We start from the raw sequence: 20,209 nt of genomic DNA, 5'->3' as shown, positions 1-20,209 counted from the left end.
TTTTCCCTTCTCATGTTATCCAAGTTATCCACAGTGAACCTCAGGGTTTTCAGTTCCATACTGGTCTTCATTGGGGGCACATTTCCTCGTTGCATTTTCGGGTCTTCATTTATGTTTTGGCTTGAGACCTTCTTTGTTTCATCCACTGGTTACGGTCTCGTTTGTCCACTGGACTTCTTATCAATGGGCCTCATTACGACCCTGGCGGAAGACCATGGTGCTATTAGCACCATGCCCATGCCGGTAAGTTACCGACTCCGCCATGGAGAAAGGGGGAATTACCACCCCATTACAAGGTTGGCGGGGCGGTAATTCCCCCTTCCTCCATGGCCCTTCCCCATTCCCATTTTTGCGGCACCGTAATTAGCACCAAGGTCCCTTTGCGGGTCCCTACTTTAACAGCTGGTCTACACCAGCCGTTAAGGCTGGGTCCTGCAAAGGGACCTCGTAATTAGGCGCTAATAGGTTAACGGCGCCGCAGCCTTTTACAGTGCCGTTAACCCATTAGCGCCTGGGTCGTAATGAGGCCCAATATCTTTATTAGTCTTGTAGACATCCTTCACCTCCTCTCATTCTTTTTCTGTCTTCTTTGTTTCTTTTATACTGGGTACTTATGGTTTTCTTCCAGGGTTTCTAGTCTAAAGCACTTTCTTTTGAGGATGTCAGTTGCCTCCAGCATTTTCTGTTTAATACTATTCGAGGTTAGGTGGAGAATGACTTGGTCCATCCGCTTTTCTTTTGGAAATTCGACAATTTTTATATCATCTTTTGATAGCGTGTGCAATGCTGGAGTTTGATTACAAAGAGTCATTATGTAGCTTGTGTTTAACACCACCCTTTTTGGGCCTTTGGATGTTGTTTTTAATTTTACGTAGCATCCTTTGGAAGATCTTATTTTCTTAGGGCTTCGCTGAAAAGAGTCAGGCATCAGCACATCTTTGGTGTGCTACCTTTCTTTTTTATTCCTTTTTGGTGTTGGATAGGTTGAATCTTGATGGTTTCGTTCAAGCTTATTTTTGGTGTTATCCTCCTTCTTTTTTTGTTCCATTGTTTTGAAAGGGATAGCATCTCTTTGATCATCATAGAGGCCTCTGTGAACGGAGACAACCCTTTTTCCATGGGTCTTATTCATATTTGTCGGTTTCTCTCTTTTGGGCTTCGGCATCTTAGCCAATTTTGGTTGCATTCCCTGGTCGACATTTTCCCAATTGTCCAGCGTTTGCCAATCAGACAAAGTGATGCTTTCCCATTCCTCCTCTTCTGTGTTTTTGTCCATCATTTCAATTAAGTCACTTAGGTCCGCAATTTGCTCCGTCTCAACCTCTTCTTCCTCCTCAATTGCCGCCTAATTTTTTGCTTCAGTTTCGTTGTAGTCCATCGACGTGTACATCACTATCATAGTCAGTTCTCTTCTCGTTTTCTTTACGCATGGTGAGCTTTCTCTTTTAGGTGGCGTTCTCAAATTCCTCAGGAAGGCTCTCGAGTCATTTTCTTTCCGTGGTTGGATTTCGTTCTTCGATTTTTTTCCAGTTTCTTGATTTTTCTTGGGTGCCCCCTTTCCATTCTGTGCATCCTGGCCATTTGAATTGCCTCCTGCAAAGATGGCAAAATTTGACTGCTCCGGTTTCGCTGCCGATGCACTTCTTTTCTCCACAGTCTTTCGTGGGGAAATCAGGATAATATCTTCCAGTGAGTTTCCTTTTTGTTTAGGGTGACGATTGTCACCTTGTGTCAGTTTCATTGGCCCAAATCCTCTCGTTGGATCCTCGCCTCTGTAGTCCAGCTCCTTTTCCTGTTTGTGGAAGGACCTCAGTGGTCGAAGTGGGCGGGAGCGGTCAGGAGCGGTGCTCCTCTACTTCTTTTAATGAAGTTTTACCGTTCCTATACTTTTATTTTAAAAAGAAACCGTTCCGGAACGGTTTCGTTTTAAAATAAAAGTGTAGGAAGCAGTTGAAACTTGCACTTTCAGTGCAGTGCACTGAACATTCCCTTAAACTGCAGGTGCATGCATTTGGGGGTTTATATTGTGCATGGGAGGGGGTGTGGCGATGGGGAGCGGTGCAGACCAGTAGGGAACATAGCTCCACTACTTCTTTTCGTACACTTCGACCACTGAAGGACCTCATCCATTTGAAATCCTCAAGGACTGCCTCCATTAGTAATGATTGGTCATTTGCATCTCTCCTCGCTAAGTCGCTGTCGATTTTGCCAGAGTTGTGATTGTTCTGCTTCCTTATTCATTCGAATGTCCAAACTCTGTAGGGAAGATTCCATTTTCAAATTTGCCGCTTTAATTTGTGTGTTGGTACTAGCTACTTCTTGAAGAGAGTCCTTTAGCACCTGATAAAGTTTTAGAAAGGGGGCGAGCGTGATGTTTAAAGACACCATAATCACATTTTGGGTGTGTTCAGTATCCATTTTTCTTTCAGTTATCCATACTTCGTTGAGTATTAGAGTCAGATGTTCTTTCATCAACTCAGCTTGGGAGAGGCTATTTTCTTCACAGACAGATGTTTGAGTCATTCTAGTTGAGAATTCTATTCCTTGGGGCATGACTGGGTCCACATCATTGGTAGATGCCCCTTGCACATGTTCTTTGTCTAGGGCAGCCATTTTTTCATTTATGAAGGAGAAACTCTTCCTTTTCTCTCTTTCAATTTTCCCCGTTAAAATCGTTATGTCTTCCATGATTTTATTTGCTAAACTAGAATTGCTCTGGCTAGTTCCTTGTGAATTTGGATATACGTTGGATCTTAAACCTCCTGACATTCTCACTCTCTTGACAGGCGTCGATACTTGATCATGACTCCGCCCCAATTCGGGTATTTCCTTTGACCATTCCTGGCTAGGGCAGTAGCAATAGGTTCCTACTTCGCCTCGAATTTCATTAGTTTTAGGCATTACATCATGCTATTTGCTAACTTGATTGCTTCTACCCCTGTTCCCTTGAGGTCTATGGTCTTCCTTGAATGGCAGAAAGATGTCGAATCCTGCTGGGTCTGCCCGTATTGGGGCTATTTGGGACGATTTTTTGGCCTTGATGGTTATAGAGCCCTGGAAAGCTTTGTCCAAATCGCCTAGCTCAGTCGAGTCCCAGGGGCCTGCAGTTTCCCATAGGGCCTAGACGATATCGTTGAAATATTAGAATCCGTGCTAGGGGTCTTACATCCAGCCCCTGGCATATTTTCAGTCACATTGTCCAAAGGACAGTCATTCGATTCCTTGATTGATGAAGGCGACCCGTCCCGGGTCGAGGGGGTCAAGTCCGCAGCCATTACAGTTTGCACAGTCTGACCTGTCGCTTGAGCCCCAGGGCTCTTAACAGGGGATTGGATTGGATTTTTCACAAATGTGTCACAAAGTTCCGCTCTTATTTGACCCAAACCAGCAGCTTGCTCATTTAGGAGAATGATATGGTCCATCTGGCCGGTTTCCCCCGTATAACCGGCCTCAAGTTCTCCAGGGCTCTCCAAGAGTATGCCTGCTTGTGCCATTTGGATTATGCCAAGGTCCGCGGCCGGTTGGGTAGTGCTCTCCGCTGGAGTGAGGCTGGCGTTAAGGGGATGAGCAAGTTTAGCGGCAGAGTCAAGGTTGCCCTCAGCTACCAGAGGCACCAGTGTGTTCTCTTGAAATATCAGATCCGCCCCCACTGAGAGGCTCTTTCGCTTCTTAGCACTATAGGGTAGGCGTGTCTGTTTAAGCACAGGTAATTCTTTTTGATTCGTTCTGGGAGAAAGTACAGGGTTTCCCTCACCTTCCCGGAGTGAAGTGAAGCGTTGTCTTACCTGAAGACAAGTTATTAGAATCACAGATGGTGCATCTACAGGCACCGACTTCATTTCGTCGTGAAGCTCCTCTATCAGCTTCCCTCCTAGTTGCAACCCGCTGCCCTTAGACATAAGGTTAGGGGGCTGGCCAAGCCACAGCAAGCAGCCAAACAGCACAACAGCAGGGTGATCCTCACAATTTCGCCCTTTGCAGGCACGGGCTTAGCGCGCAAGGGTGCCTGGGGGAGTGTTATGAAGGCACAACTTCCTGCATAGGCGGGGCCCAGGCGGAGGGGGCGGAGCTTCACAGCGCAACAGCGCTTCCTGGATTCCTTCGTTCGCGGCAATATTCTCAGAGCTTCTCCCGCTGCCAACAGCAGTCAGACAAGCAGGGGGGTCAGAGAGAGATCGCAGCCACAGCACAACAACAGGGAGATCCTTACAATTGTGCCCTTTGCACGCACGGGCTTAGCATTACTTTGACATCCTCAAATATTCAATAGTTCAAGCATTACTTTGACATCCTCAACACGTGTTTTCCCACTTTAAGTCAGGTGGTTCATCAGGAGGAAAATTGCTACTTAATTGTTTGGAGAGAGTTCGGTCCTGGTTGTTAAATAGTCACCAGGTACAACATTTCCAATATTTTTGCCCAAGAAGAGGTTTACTCCAAATGCTTCAGCCTGTTATTATACAGAATGCCTTATTCGCTAAGAATAGGGTTGCCCCAGAATCGTGAAGTACCTCGTGGAGAGTGGCGTAACAAAAGGGGGCAAGGGGAGGAGTAAGTTGTCTGCAACCTATTGAGCCTGAGTGGAGTGGTATTATTGGTCTACGTGTATTGACCCCTGTTGTAATTTCCCGGCTCCTGCTTCGGCTTACGTGTCACATCTTTCATCACTATCGGCAAGAGGAAATCTGATGGCCAAACCTAGACCCTCAGAATGTTCAAGTCGATAAAAGAGGTGAACAGCTTGATCTCAGAAATAAAAGGTTTGAGGGGTAGCTTGGAGCGCATCGATGTGACAGCTCCACTGAGAGCCTCCATGCAGAGCCTTGGCCTCATGCTGCGAATCTTTGTTGGTGTGTCGACCTGGCGCATGTTATAAGGCGAGCCCCCGAAGGAAATGCACAGAAACATAACTGCCTGAGTGGGGCTAGCAAGAGGCCCCCGTCCTGATGTTTGGTGCACAGACGCTCCGGCGGGAGCACCCAACGCAGAAATCCAAGATGGCTGCTGCCGTCCTGTGCCGGAGATGATCTGAGGCAGTGAAAGCAGTGGGGCCTGACATTGGGGGGCCAGCGTGGCACAGTGGCTGTTCCCCCTCCTCCCCTGGCTGCATTTAGACAACTGTGGTGCAGCCTTCGAGGGATGAGCGCAGGCCCATAACGGGAACACCCCCGCAAGCACCCGGCCAGATACGGACTAAGCCCGGCCGCTAGGGGACCATCACTGCAGCGTGGCTGCAGGTACATGTGGAGGCTGTGCGCCATAGATCTCTCCCATCATCTCCCCGGGCAGAGACCGCGCTGGAGTTTCAGTCCTCGGCTGGCCTGCATATACCTCCCAGCCCTCAGGGAGGCTGACAGTCAGTGGGTGGGGGGAGCAGGCGAGCCACGTAGCAGCGGCCTGGACGCCAAGCTGTTCCCCAGGCAACGACAGTGAATGTGCAGAGGACTTATGCATATGGGTGGTTGGGAGGACGAGGAAGATCCCATGTCCTGCTCTACACACCCTTCTTACAGTGGAATCATGTGTCCTGGCCAGCACCATGCAACCTTTATATGAGGGGGACGAGATCGGGGCAGCAGAAGATATAGGGCTAGTAGGAGTGATCTCACAGCTAGCACAGATCTTTATATGGACAGTTGCCGCCACAGGCAGAGCTGTTGATCAGCGCTGCACTGCAGAGTCTCCGGGTCCGCCTTGATATTGACCTCCGACTGCTTACCTCAACTTCTGCACTAATCTAACTCACCGGAGGTGCAGAACCTGATAGGCCACGCGACTGTAGCGGGCCCCAGAGCCCACCATGGCCAAACAACAGAAGAACAGCAAAATCACAGATATTGTCACTGTGATACAATCCCAGGAGAAGAGGCGGAAGACTGAGATGGTGAGAGCCATGGTCCACTCCCCCAACAAAAAAACCTTAGACCCCCCAGGGCAGTTAGCCACGAAGGAGGACGTCCAGGCCTTCATGAAGGACATTAAGGCGGAATTCCGGAATTGCATGTCAGAGCTAACAACAAAGCTGCAACATCTGGATGGCCGCATAGTGGAGGCAGAACAGAGGCTGGGAGAGGTGGAGGACCGGGCTTCGGAGCAGGTGGAGGTGCTTGCTGACTTGCAGCATAGGATCCAGACCCTTGAAGGGGAGAGTGCGAACATTGCACTGAAGCAGAAGACATGGAGAATAGGGCGCAGAGAAATAATTTGCACATCAAAGGCATCCCACCGTCTATTTCAGACCAGGCCCTGGGCAAATATGTGGGCAATGTGTTCCAGAAGTTACTGACGCACCATGAGCAAGCTGCTCTGCTGTTGGACCGCACTCACAGTTTGCAGGGAAAGCGAGGCAGGGATCTTCTAACCCCTCCCTGGCAGGGCAGATGTCATCACAAGAGTCTATTTTTACAACAGCAAGCAAGATATTGTGGCCGCTGCCCGCTCAAACGGGGACATAATGCACCAGGAGGCCTCCCTGCAAATCTTTCAGGACTTGGCGATGGCGACCATACAGAAAAAGAGGGACCTGAGGCCACTGACCACCATTCTCCAAGATAGAAAATATGCTACAGGTGGATCTTCCCAGCCACTCTCCAGTTTTCAATTGCAGACACTACGAGAACGATCAGCTCTCTCGAGGAGTTGGAGGCCCTATGGAGCGGCCTGCGACAAGGGGCTAATGATGACTCCTCTCTGCAGGATCCAGTGACCTTCAAGGGGGAAGACCCTAGGCCTCATTGCACCCAATGGCTGGTGGCAGGGAAGTCCCACAAAACCTGACCTTATTGGAAACGCAAATGACCCCATTCGCAACACCTTCCCATGGAGGCGCCTTTGGAGCGATGTCCCAGGATCGGCGTACAGGCCTTTGTATAGTAAGCTTGGCCCTGGCTCTACATGGATATGACCAGACCTCTGAGCAATGTCGCTCGCTGGTCACATGGTTAGGGAGCCCAATCTGGTTAGTGCATGGTTGGCACTGGTTCTCTTTCCGTTTATTATGTTTGGAAACTTTTGGTTGCAGCAGTTGGGCATGGAAGCTATAGTCCCAGATGGCGGATGACCCCACCTGGTTCCACCCTCCGTAACTGAAGACATGGTGACATGGTGGTGCAGCAAGCACCTTCCCCTCACCGCAAGCTCAATGCCAAAGGCCTGAACACCCCATCTAAGTACAGATCCATACTGTTTCGCTTAGTGAACTTGGATAGCGCTGTAGTGCTTCTTCAAGAAACCCATCTGGTCCCTGGGATTTTCCTAGGTTGCGTAGTAAGAATTTTCCAAAGCAATTCTTGACCTCCAGTGGCACCAAGAAAGGGGGTACTATAGTCTAGCGAGAGGGGTCCCATTTGTGGACCTGGAAGTCCTAAAGGGCCTGGAAGGCAGATTCCTGGGAGTAAAAGGCATGCTATCTGCACAGTCGCACCCCTTGATTGCCGTCTATGACCCGAACGAGAGACAGGAGACATTCTTCCAGGAGCTGGAGGCAGAGTTAGCTCCCTTTGTAGAGAGTCAGGTAATCAAAGGAGGGGACTTTAATGGGGTACCGGACCCATTGGTAGACAGAACGCACCCGCCGGTCTTGAGGGACTATTAAGTTGCGTTGGGGCTGCTGCATATGTTTAAGACCTTAGGGGTGGTGGACACTTGGAGGTTGTGGCACAGGGAGGCACGGGACTACTCATTTTTCTCTCACATACATTGCACCTCCTCCCGCATAGACTTACTATTGGCGTGCCCCCAAGCGATATCATTTGTGGAGCAGGTTGAGATCGGGACGAGAGTCCAATCAGATCACGCTCCGGTCCATCAATCGATCTGGATACATGACCCGGCCCCCCGCCCCAAATCCCCCATGGAGACTATATGACTCAATCCTTAGTGACATGACCCTTTGGGACGGGATAGCGTGAGCCATTAGAAACGACTTCCCCGAGAATGTAGAGGGGCCTACCCCGATCGTGACAGTGTGGGATGCCATGAAGGCGGTTATCAGGGAGGAGCTTATAGCCTATGCATCGGCTTACCATAGGTATCGTGCAGAAATTAAATCTTGACTAGAGATGGAGGTCACGGAGGCGGAAGATAGGCAGAAGCACAGAGCATGGCAGGTGGCCTGCAATAAGTTAGAGGCGCATCTGGCGGTATACACAGCCGAGGCCCTCATCAAGGCGAAGCAAGGTTACCATGCAAAGAGCAATAAAGCTAGTCAGGAAGCTGGCCAAAGTAAGGCAACAGAATTGGGTGGCGGGGCTTCGAGACCCGGAAGGCGCAGTACAATATTTGGAGGAGGCTAAATTACTGCTGGTTTCAGACAAAATACATTGCAGGCTCAGCCCTCCCAAACCTTAGTGGGTCAGATTGGGAGGTCCTAGAGGGGCCTGTCATTGTGGAGGAGGTGGATGCAGAGGTCCAGCACCCTGGGCCCAGATGGCTTCCCGCCTTTATTTTACAAAATCTTCTGGGTGCAACTCTTCAGCTCCTTTAGACAAACTGGGATGATCACGGCATCCATGCAGGAATCGACCACCATCCTCTTTCTGAAGTCTGGGAGAGACCCCAGAGACTGTGTCTCTTACAGGCTGATCTCATTTTTGAATATTGACGCCAACATACACTCAAATGTTTTGGCCAACCCGGCTGTCAGAGGTCATGCCTAGAATAGGCTGACACATGAGGCATTCCATTTTGGGCACTTCTTTCAAACAATGGTATTAGCCAACTACCACTGACCCAGAATGTCCCTACGGATTAACCAGAGGCAGACTGCTCCTATCCCTTTGACATGCGACACTACACAGGATGCCCCCTCGCCCCACTTATCTTTGCCCTCATCATGGAGCCCTTTGCACAGTAAATCTGCAATAACCCTGTGACTGAAGGGGTGATGGAGGGGGGAAAGCAATACAAAGTGTCCCTCTACGCCGAAGATGTGAGGCTCACACTTATGAACCCCCGGTCCTCCTTACGACACTCCCTTACAGAGTTAGAGTCCTTTAGGCATACCGCAGGGTTCGAAGTTAACTTCTCCAAATCTGGGGCGCTAGGGGTGGGTCTGACTTTGGGGGAGATTGAGGCCCTACACCCCCATTGCCCAATTAAATGGGTTAATAAAGCATTACGCTATTTGGTGTCCAGATTCCATTAAATCCAAAAGAGGTCTATGGCATTAAATTCCCACAGCTTTTCAAAGCCATAGAGGTGGACCTAGAGCGGTGGAAATCCCAAGAAATCTCCCTGATGGGCCGCAACTCGGCATGCAAGATGAACTTACTCCTGAGGTTCCTCTACCAGTGCGCAGCACTCAGGGTAAAGATCCGTAATGGACCCCTACTTTGCTTGCAGCGCAGGGACTTCTTATTTATCTGGAGCGGGAAGAGGGGGCAAATTCCCAAGGCAGTAATGATGGGCATTGCGCACCTGGGAGGGATAGGGGTTCCCAACCTACAACACTACTAGGCAGCGGCACAGTTGGTGTGAGCCACAACTTGCGATGAACGAGCCCCCCCGATGGGTAGACAGAACAGACTAGACTTCAGTTGCCCCTCTCTTCGCTACCACATATTTCTGCTGCTGCAGCATGGAGGTACTTACCCGGGCTTCTCTCAGCCACAAGAACCACAGCAAGGACATGGGGTTGGGAAATGAAGCCGGTTGAGAAACCTGAGGGGGCCAAATCCGGATACCTCTATCTTTCATAACCCAGATTTTGCCCGCGGCCTTCGGCCCACTGAGTTTAGCAGATGGATATGAGGCGGTCTACAGTGTCTCTCTTAGCTCTTTACTAATGAGGTTCCATTAACTTTTGCAGACTGTAAGGGGAGGTTCACCCTGATGGAAGCTGACAGATGTGGGTATGCCCAAATCAGACATTAGATAATTCACCCTCAGGTGTGACAAGGAGCTACTCGAGAGTTGGGGGCTATGGAGCGAGCCCTGCGGGAAGATGCACAGGCAGACAGCATCTCAAAACTGTACCAATTAATGCAGAAAGATATGTGGATCCTTCGACCATGTAATGTGGGCCAGTGGGAAACAGACCTGGGGCACCCCATCGACGACCAAACATGGGTGGACATATGGTTGCAGAACTACTCCTCCTCTCAATGCGTGACCAACAAAGAAAGTGCCTTCAAGCTGATGTACCGCTGGCACTCCCCCTCCCACCCAATGAGGCTGCACCACATCAAGAATTCCTTAGACCCGGTGTGTTAGCGTAAATGTAGCACACACAGGCCATTTTTTCATATGTGGTGGGACTGTCCATGGGTCCAGACTTTTTGAGGCAAGGTAAAAGCCCTAATCAAAACCATAACGCAGACAAAGCTTCCCCTGGAACCTGAGGTACTTCTCTTGGGGATGCCAGTCCCAGGGATCTACCCCATATCAAGGACGACAGGCAGACTGCTCACACACCTCTTGGTCGCAGCTCGGATTACCATTGCCCGGCCCTGGAAAACCCCTGACCACTTATTCCCCAGTGGTAGAACAAGATTTGGGACATTTTGGTGGCAGAGAAGGTTACGGCGGGCAAGGAGGGGGGGGGGGCTCCACTGCTTCACGGATACTTGGTCCATCATTCTGACATATGGCCTAGATTTTCCGGCTCAAGTATACAAACCATGACAGGTGGTACTGTTTTTGCAAAGGGATGGTTATTAAGCTGGGAGCCAGACTGGAGTGGGGGAATGACGAGGTGGGGTGCATGTCGAGGTAGGAGGATGGGGGAACTAATTTGGGGCCTTGAGAATTGTATTATTTTTTATCTGGTTCTCAAAGAAACAACCTTTCCTTACAACTGGTCTATGCAATTGTACTTAAATAAAGTTTTTTAAAGAAAAAAAGTAATCAAATGTTTACTATCCGTCATCGAGGGCCTGCTTACTACTATCTCTATAACAATAATTAACAAGGGGGACACCCAGCCGGCCAAGGACCCCGCTATAGACTTTAAATCGAACTGCTCTCTTCAAGTAAGCGAGGCTGAGCTTATTACATTCTGTGAACCTGAACTGCCAAAGTCCAACTACAAGCCAGAAGAGAGCCTAAGTTTCATAAAGAGGATTGTTTGGCAACCTACAAATCTGGGCAAGAATGGGGAAGGAATGTCACTATTAAACTCAAACATTTCCGCTATAGATGCTTACAGTACCAGTATTATTGAGACTCACGGCTGGGAAGCACATGAGGTAATTTCAACTTTGAAAGAACCAGCTGGTGAGGATGATTGCATTTGCTTGCCATTAAGTGCTGACCCCCGCCGTGTTGATGGTGATGAGATTTTGGAGATACCTTCACAGGGATTATTTAACACCACCAAGCTTGAAGTTCTGCTTGAACTCACTAATCGATTTGACTGTCTAATTGATCAAGCCCCTGAAGTAGGGGGGTAGAAAGAGGGCTTTGGAGGCCTCTACATGGGAAGCAGTCTCCTGTGCCAAAATAAGGAAGGCTAGGGGAAAATTGCCACAACATAAGAATAAGGGTGCGCCTTATTCCTCTTTGGTGGGGAAAGCTGACCAAAGAGGTAGGGACACAGACTAGATTGAGTGACCAACATTTGCCTGATCCAGTAGATTGTTCTTTAATATCATCCAACCTGGACTGTTTCCTACTCAAGCTCAAGGAGATGATTGCACAGAAACTTGATTGTTGGACAAGTGTTTTGACTGGGGTTCTTGGAGACATAAGAAAGAAGGTGGTTACTGTGACTCCCCCTCAGGCTAGCCCGGAGGCTCTGGAGGCTTTGAGAGTTCCAAAGGCCCTGGTACCAGTGATGTGCCCAGTCTATGAGCCCCCCAAAATGTATGGGCCCGGCTGTAAGGCATCCTGTTCAAGAGTTACCTCTGGGGTGGGGGAGAATCCCATGCCCCCCCTCAAAGTCAGTTCTTCCATACTTTTGTCTATTAATGATTGTTAGAAGCAGGGCTTAAATCGCCCAACTAAGCACTACCCCTGTAATCAGGCCCAAACCTGGCCAGTTTGGGGAAGCAGAGGGGGCATATTCCTGCTGGGGGCACTTTCAGCTTTGTGTCCAATGATCCAAATGTATCCGTGGCACTGCTGAACGTCCCCCGATTAAAACTGGGCTGCCAGGAGGATATGGAGTCCTTAAAAACAAGTGCATACATTGGATTTGCCATGTAAAGGGATGTCTTTCTATCGTTAGAAGTGACCTAGTATGTTGTCTGCATGGTCGGATACCCCACTCCGACTATGATTACATCACTGTTGAATTTTCTTCAAGGCTTCTATTTGAAGGATTGTTGCCAATAGATTTGAGATGCTATCAGAAGGGGTCAGTCAGCATCAGCTTGAGACCAATTTCCTTCCTCCAGAATCTACTCGCAACAACTACAAATTGCTAAGCCAGTGCTCAGCAACCTTTTGTTTTAGGTCTCGGTGAAAGGTGTCCCAATCCGGTTCAGACTGTGGATGTTATAATCCTGGAGGAAGTTGATAGACTGAAGAAGGGGTGCAATGTAACTGAAACAGCTGTTCAGGGTTTTAACCTCCTCTCCTGGAACATTGTAGGGTGGCGAGATTGCTGAATGTTTTAGAGTGGTCTACCTTTGTCTGTGGATTTAAAGGAATGGTTCAGTCAGAAATATTATTGCCCCTATGGTTCGGCCATGTGTTTTTAACCATAAATTTATCGATCGTACAAACATTTCCTATGGACCTTACTTGAATTTTTGTCTTTTGAACACACGTGAAATCAAGAAGCAGGGCGTGGCCATCTTGTGATAATCTTATCAGTTGACACATCGCCCTGGGCGAACTGTCTTTGCGGCACTAAATAATATCCCCCGCCCCTGAGCCTGACATCACCAAATCATTGATATTCTCCACCTCTCTCCATGACGTTACTGAGCAGTGTAGCCAAACGCGCCCAGTCGTCACCTACGCAATTTGACACAGAACACGAAAAACAACACACACGGTCTCACAACACAGCGCATCACAATTCGGAATATGAAACTGTACTTTAGACGGAAACAGCAAGACTGTATAATTGGTAAAGTATATTTATTTCACATTAAATGTTTCGAGAACATTTGCGATTGACATATTAAATCAAAATGGAACTTTTTTTCTTTGCTCTCGATCTGCAAATGTTTATCGTAAGTCCTTTTGGGTACACAGGGTGTTCTTTTTGGGTAAATGGAGCAAGCACTTTGGTCGCACAGTGAATTGCAAGGCAGGTGCATCAACTTGGCACTAGACCACCGTAAAGGTTGTTATGTTGCCCCGAATCGCTGGTACAGCGTAAGGGCATATCAGCCCTTGGCGATCGTCCCAAAAAAAGAGTCACATAAATCCAGTGATTGACATGTAGCTGCAGCTGGCGGTTGAAGAATCCATCGTTTGGCGTCTGGAATAGATGACAATCGCAGAAGTACCTGTTTGCAAAACATAAAAATAGAAATGTGTCTCAGTAGCCGATCTTTATTACAATCAATAATTTAATTTATTAGCACACAGGTGACACAATGTGAACCGAGAGAACACAACATGGAATATCAGAATACTCCGCTATTTGCTTCCGAGGATAGTGGAATGGAGTATGTTCAGCTCTAAACGTAATGCGTAAAACGAGGCAACAATTTGCAGTGCACAACATAATGATTTATTAGCGTTGAAACAAGGGGGAAACGAGTGGTGGTCTACATGTGTGTGGATGCTGGACTGCACATGTTTTTTCCCCGGTCGAAAGACCAGCACACAACGGTTGTACATGCACTTCATTGCAATATGCCACACAGAACGAACAGGTACAATGTAACCCAGCAATAACAGTCAGCTATTCGTATTTGGACGAGTTCTGGTATAAAATCGTCTAAACAGAAACTTAAAATATATTCAGCATTTCCATTCTCTTGGCGTAATGCAGACCGTAACGCAGCCTCCGTTTGTGTCAACGATTTTTTATGAACTGAACTTACATGTAACTAGGTCCAGTTTCTGAATGGACAACCTTATCATATTTTACGTTATTACACCCCTCGTTCAATTCAATCATTTTCGGAATGTTCCCTGTCTCTCAAGGTCAAAAAACAATAGGACCTTATACTGTGTGTGCGACGCGTGGGTCTCCCCAGCTCCCAAGCAAAAATTCAAAGCTGTTGACCTTCACTCGAAATGAACATACATTTTCAGTTTGCAACATCCCGTGTCAACGCATCCCTGAGAACTGGAATTTTGAAGCACTGCCCTGGAGGAAAAAATTGGGGGCTGTCACTGCTCGCTGTTCGTGGCGCTGCTGAGGGGTAGGGGAAACGTACCAATGACTGAATGCGCCCTACTCTATAATTGTAGTCGATGAAACACAAAAATTGAGTCAAAGTGTGTCTAGTAATATCCCCACCTCTGCTTATCTCACAGTATCCTACCCTATGGCATGTTTTCACAGTCTGTACTTCTTGCGAGCCAATGATGTTATGTGGCCTAGGTCTCATCGCTTTTGTGTGAAAAGCAGATATTCAGCTGTTTGGGGAACTGTATGGCAAGGCAACTGCCACAAGGCAAAGATTCTTACAGACTGTTATCCGTCGGGCACTAACACGATACATGAAGGTCCCACAGTAGCTCAACTAAACTGTGAAATGTGAAAGCAGTGTTACATTGTATGTCAATCTTAATAATTGTATTATTCTTTTTAAAAAGGACTAAGGGAATAGATTTCAAAATAAAAATTGTATACTTTATTTGGACTCTTTATAAAAACATTTTTGGCAAAAATAAAAACAGATGGTAATCATTTGTACCGGGATTTGAACTGTTCAATGAGCTCTGCTTTTGAAGGACATGGCACGTTGGCAATGTTTTGTGGCAATGTATGTGTGCTCTGAACAGATTTGCACGCAATTCCATGAATATGCATCTCTATGACATTAATAATAAGATATTTAACAAAATTGAATTCCATTTCCTCATATACTGGTTTGACCACCCATTTTTTGCTTCTTTTCGTAAAGGCCATAGTGTAGCGAAGCATCCCTAGGTTTCCTGCAGTCCTAGATTGTTCACGGCCTACATTCTCTTTATGCGCTAATACTGCTAGTAATGTCCTATATTTCATACCTCCGATGCCGAAATGCAATCTATTTGGCCGGTACTTTAGGCACATATTGTGGAACACCTCCAAATCCCCTGTGTGACAAAATTCTGTGAGTCCCTTCAGATCTCTTGATAGAGTTTTATCAAACACAATCTTCTCAAGGGCTTTGTGTGGAGGTGAAGATGGAATCAACCACTTCTTCTTCCGTGCCTGCTCCGGGGCCACAGGCCATGTTCACATTGGTGGAAATGTTGGTTTTCTGTCCAGTGGTGAATGTTGGATTGGAACAGTGATGCATTAGTGACTGCCATTTTTCCAGTAGAGTTTCCACAGACCCATCACATGCTTTAGAGCTCCACCAAAGATGGTTGCTGAAAGACTGGGACCACTGTGAAATACTTTCCAAACCTTTTTTTCCCCCTGCAGCACATACTTTTTTATATTTTGATTTGGCAACATGCCATACATCAAATTGATGTTTAATATTTGGAAACTGCTCTCTCATTGTCTTTGCTATAGAAACGTGTCTGTCCGTGGCTATGAGGTTGATTTGCATTACCCTCGATTGTAGATCTTCCAGTGATTTTATAAAACCAGGTTTCTCCATGGCCACGGAGGATTTACATTGGGACACCTGCACGACCGCCAAACTCACAATTTTCTTACTTTCCATGTCCTGAAAGTGGTAGGTGCAGTACTTAGCAGAAAATCGGGGGCTGTCACACTGTCCATCACCAGCTAGCCTGAACCGTTTGTCGGGGAAAGTACTTTCAATAGACAATTGTTCAATTTTCCAAGCTTCACTAATGGCAGGGAATAGATAATCACGTTGATATTTGTAGTACTGCGTTTTAGAAATGAAATGCGGTCGCACAAACTGACAGAAACTGGATAACTTGCTGAAACTCGAGCCACTGAAAAGTAAACCTGCTGCACACAGTAGATTGCCAGGTGGCAGTTTCCCCAACATCGGTTGAGCGGACCATGAACATTTTTTATGTGACTTTTCACATGTGGCATGTATTTTGATGTGCTATATGCGTGAGTACTCCCTTATTTTTGTTGACGGGGGTCAAAGTCTGTTGGAAGGGAGAATCTACAAAAAGAAAAAAGTGCTTGACAGACTGACTAGCCTTCTCTAGAAGTCCTGTGGAAACACAGGTTTGGGTACAGAGAGACTGCTTACTTGTTATGCACACTAAACACCTTGTGGGAAAGAATTATTTAAACTGAATACATTGTAGCAAAATCATTAATATCTTTAATGTTAATTCATAAAATCTTAAAACACATTATTGACTTGTACTTCAACCAGTCATACCTTTCATTCCATTCATACTTTTTACAAAAACGGGGTTCTACAATTTGAAAATTCTTCTAGCATATTCTAGCATAAAACGAGTGAAGTTTCAGCAATAGATAGTATCAAAGCCACCAGCAGTGGATCGAGCCTCAAATCAGGAAAGCTGTTCACCGTGCACCACTATTAAACTAAGAGCGTCTCTGAAGATACGTCTACATAGAGGTGCCTTTCGGTCCCGGACACTGGAAAATAAACTATATACCCAGCAGTCCCAGCTCGGTGGTCCTAAATAGATGGTGTGGATCACAGATCTGGCACTTTATGTGAATGGGGAACGAAATTAACCTTCTAAGAAAAAATGTATGTCCTGAAGATGGCCCAACATTTGTTTCATTGATCACCGCAGACAACGGTGGTACTCCATCAAGGGCCGAAACATATGTCAACCTAAAAAGGGAAACTAAATGTCTTTTCCTATATCAAAAATAACCAATATGCTAGAAGAATTTTCAAATTGTAGTACCCCGTTTTTGTAAAAAGTATGAATGGGATGAAAGGTATGACTGGTTGAAGTACAAGTCAAGTACAAGTCAATAATGTTTTTTAAGATTTTATGAATTAACATTAAAGATATTAATGATTTTGCTACAATGTATTCAGTTGAAATAATTCTTTCCCACAAGGTGTTCAGTCTGCATAACAAGGAAGCAGTCTCTCTGTACCCAAACCTGTGTTTCCACAGGACTTCTAGAGAGGGGTAGTCAGTCTGTCATGTATTTTGATGTTACTGCCTTCTCTTCGACGTGTCACATTCACCAATGGATTCCCACATACTTCCCCTCTCACTGAATGCACACATTTCAGCATCTTTATAATCTCCATCAAGCTGCTGTTGAATACTATGTATTTGGCCTCGTTCATTAGACTGTCATCCTGCATCACTGTTGTTTCGGACTGAACTGTTGTGTACATATCAGACAAACTGGACATACTATAGTTGAGATCTTTGTCTAGTTTGTCGGCCAATTGTGTTGATGCTTCAGTCTCTATCATTTCAACATCTGTTACTTCAACGTGGATAGGAGAAAACATCAATGTCAACTGATTTTTGGGTGGCATTTTTTTGGCGGGTGTCGATTGTGTCAGGTGCTCTGTGACTAATGTAAAACTATCTTCTATACATTCAGTTTCGTGTTCATCTGGCGGAGAAGTCACATTGTAACAATGGTCCAAAAACACTTTGCTGGATTCGCCGGTAACATTAAATTCTATTTCTGGCCATTGGACAAAGGCATCTCGAGTCTGAACACGCCGCGCCTCAATTAATAGTTCCACCATGGTGAAAACAGTTTGGCAAGCAGCATCTCTCATTTGTGTCGCTGTCTGTTTCTGCATAGTCCGTACTCCATTGTGCAACTACAGGACAGATAGGAAAAAGGATGTTCAGTGTAAATCCAACATACAGTATCGTACAATTTACAGTAAAAAAGCATATAATGAAGGCCTTAGCACAACACAATTGCTAAAAATGTAAACTATTTATAAAGTACCTTATTTTTCTTTCTTTTCTTTGAAACCTTCTTTACTCTAACATCACCATCAGCAAGCTGATGCACCGACTCTGATCCGCATGCCTCCCGTTCAATATACGGATCTTGTATACATCCCTAGAAAAGAGTATCCATTTAAAATAAGTCATTTGCATTACACATAAAAGTAGACTGACTTTATTTCATTAGAGGGTACTGTAAATACGTATACCTCTGGCTCCGGAACAAGTATAAGGGATAATGTAATTGTATTGGACGCTTCTGCATCTCCCTGAAACACAGTACTTGCATTAGTATGAATTAAAATATTGGAAACTGAAGACACACTTTGGGACGGCGACAATGTAACATATCAATAGCAAATCACAAACAAAACATTGTGTAAAAGAATTACACAACATTTAAATATGATCAGATTATCACATTCGATGGAACTGTCAGTACATATACCTCTGGCTCCGGATCAACTACAAGGGATGTTGTAATTGTATTGGACACTTCTGCATCTCCCTGATACACAGTACATGCATTAGTATGGATTAAAATATTGGAAACTAAAGACACAATTTGGGACGACGACAAAGGTACATATCAATAGCAAACCACAAATGAAACATTGTGTAAAAGAATTACACGACATCTAAATATGATCAGATCATCTCATTCGATGGAACTGTCAGTACCCATACCTCTGGCTCCGGATCAACTACAAGGGATGTTGTAATTGTATTGGACGCTTATGCATCTCCCTGAAACACAGCACTTGCATTAGTATGGATTAAAATATTGGAAACTGAAGACACACTTTGGGACGACGACAAAGGTACATATCAATAGCAAACCACAAATTAACCATTGTATAAAAGAATGACACAATACGTAACATTATCTCAAAATCCATGCATAAAACAAGTCTTGAACAGAATAGCTAAGTAAGATTACCTGATACGGGCTCGAAGTGGTTGATAACTTCAGACAATACATGGATGTTGAATCTTGTTGCTTCATATTCAGTGGATAGTCATGGAGTTGTAAAGGGAAAGTATTATTTGATATAGAAATGCTAATATTAAAAATGTGCATGTATGGAGATTGAAAACGAGAAAATTATGCTTACGTAAATGCATAATATAGCATAGTTATCTGTGCCCATAAATCAATTTTCTATGAGGTTTCTAAAAGCAAGGACTGATGTTTAGCAGAATGGTCATTATCTAAAAAGCTATACAATCGTATAAATATCTAAAGTATTATAAGAGACATTTACACCTAAAATACCAATCAATCCATGCAGTTACCTGCACACTAACGCAAGGCCTAAAGCTAAATCCGGAAACGTGACCCACCTGTTGCGACATGTGAACGAATACATTCGGAATTGCGTTTGGGAGAAATTTTCTAGTCGTTCTCAGCTGATTCTTCTTTGTGTACAAGAATGTATCGTACATATTCGGGGTAAAGTGCAGGCTGCAGATGCGGTATCGATCACCCCTGTTGTCCACCAAGATTTTTTTGACTCTACTTTCAAGCTCTGTCCCATTCTCTAATTTGATCTACAGTCTTAGGGAATAGATGCATTGTAGTGCCTTCAGATTTGTCATGGGTCTTCGAAGGGCAACCGAAAATCTAACATGCAGGCATTGTTGTAAATTCTGCAAAAAAAAGATCAACATTATTCGAAATTTACTTTGCAGAAAAATGTGAGAAAGAAGGAATTAGACCATAGATTCTTCAATGCAAGCTTTGTTTTGGTCACCACAGCAAAATCAGTGCAGCTTGGGCGGCTGTATTATAGGATAACTTTCACATACAAATCATTGATTTGACGAAAATCAGAACATGTTACTAGTCCCTTGAACGTACTATCGTGCATGAAAAGGAAACATGCTTATATTATAGACACGGTCCGCGAAAGAATCAAATTCAATGGCAATTGACACTGATGAAAATTCATACATCGATAAAATAACAAATGAAACTCAAGTCAACAGCAATGAGACCAATGAACATAGCAGTACTGAGTACTTTACTTCTAAACAGATATAAATTAACAGAAGAATGAGATATGATTCGGATACATGCCCTTACCTTGACCATCAAACAGATTCAGCAAGCAGAGTAGTTAGTGGTAGGAGAACAGGGAGATGTTTGTTCACAGGTAGCACACTGACGAGTCGTCTCGCAGCAGTCACAGAAGTTCACAGATAGTACGACGTTGAGCAGATTAGCATCGGTCACCGGGGTTCTCAGGTAGCACGTTCACGAGTTGGCTTGCAGTGCTCAAAGATGATCTCATTA

The 20,209-nt window shown here is 45.6% G+C and overlaps 1 protein-coding gene across 1 annotated transcript in view; it reads left to right on the top strand.

The window, feature by feature from the left end:
- The window catches only part of KCNG2 (potassium voltage-gated channel modifier subfamily G member 2), a 1,266,507-nt gene that overhangs the window by 851,419 nt on the left and 394,879 nt on the right, over positions 1-20,209 (top strand). The gene's annotated exons all lie outside the window — the stretch shown is intronic.

Source organism: Ambystoma mexicanum, chromosome 5q (genome assembly GCF_040938575.1).
Source record: "Ambystoma mexicanum isolate Mex_15411 chromosome 5q, UKY_AmexF1_1, whole genome shotgun sequence".
NCBI classification, from domain to species: Eukaryota; Metazoa; Chordata; class Amphibia; order Caudata; family Ambystomatidae; genus Ambystoma; species Ambystoma mexicanum.
The sequence above is the reverse complement of the archived record's forward strand: the minus strand, read 5'-3'. Positions and strand labels throughout refer to the sequence as shown.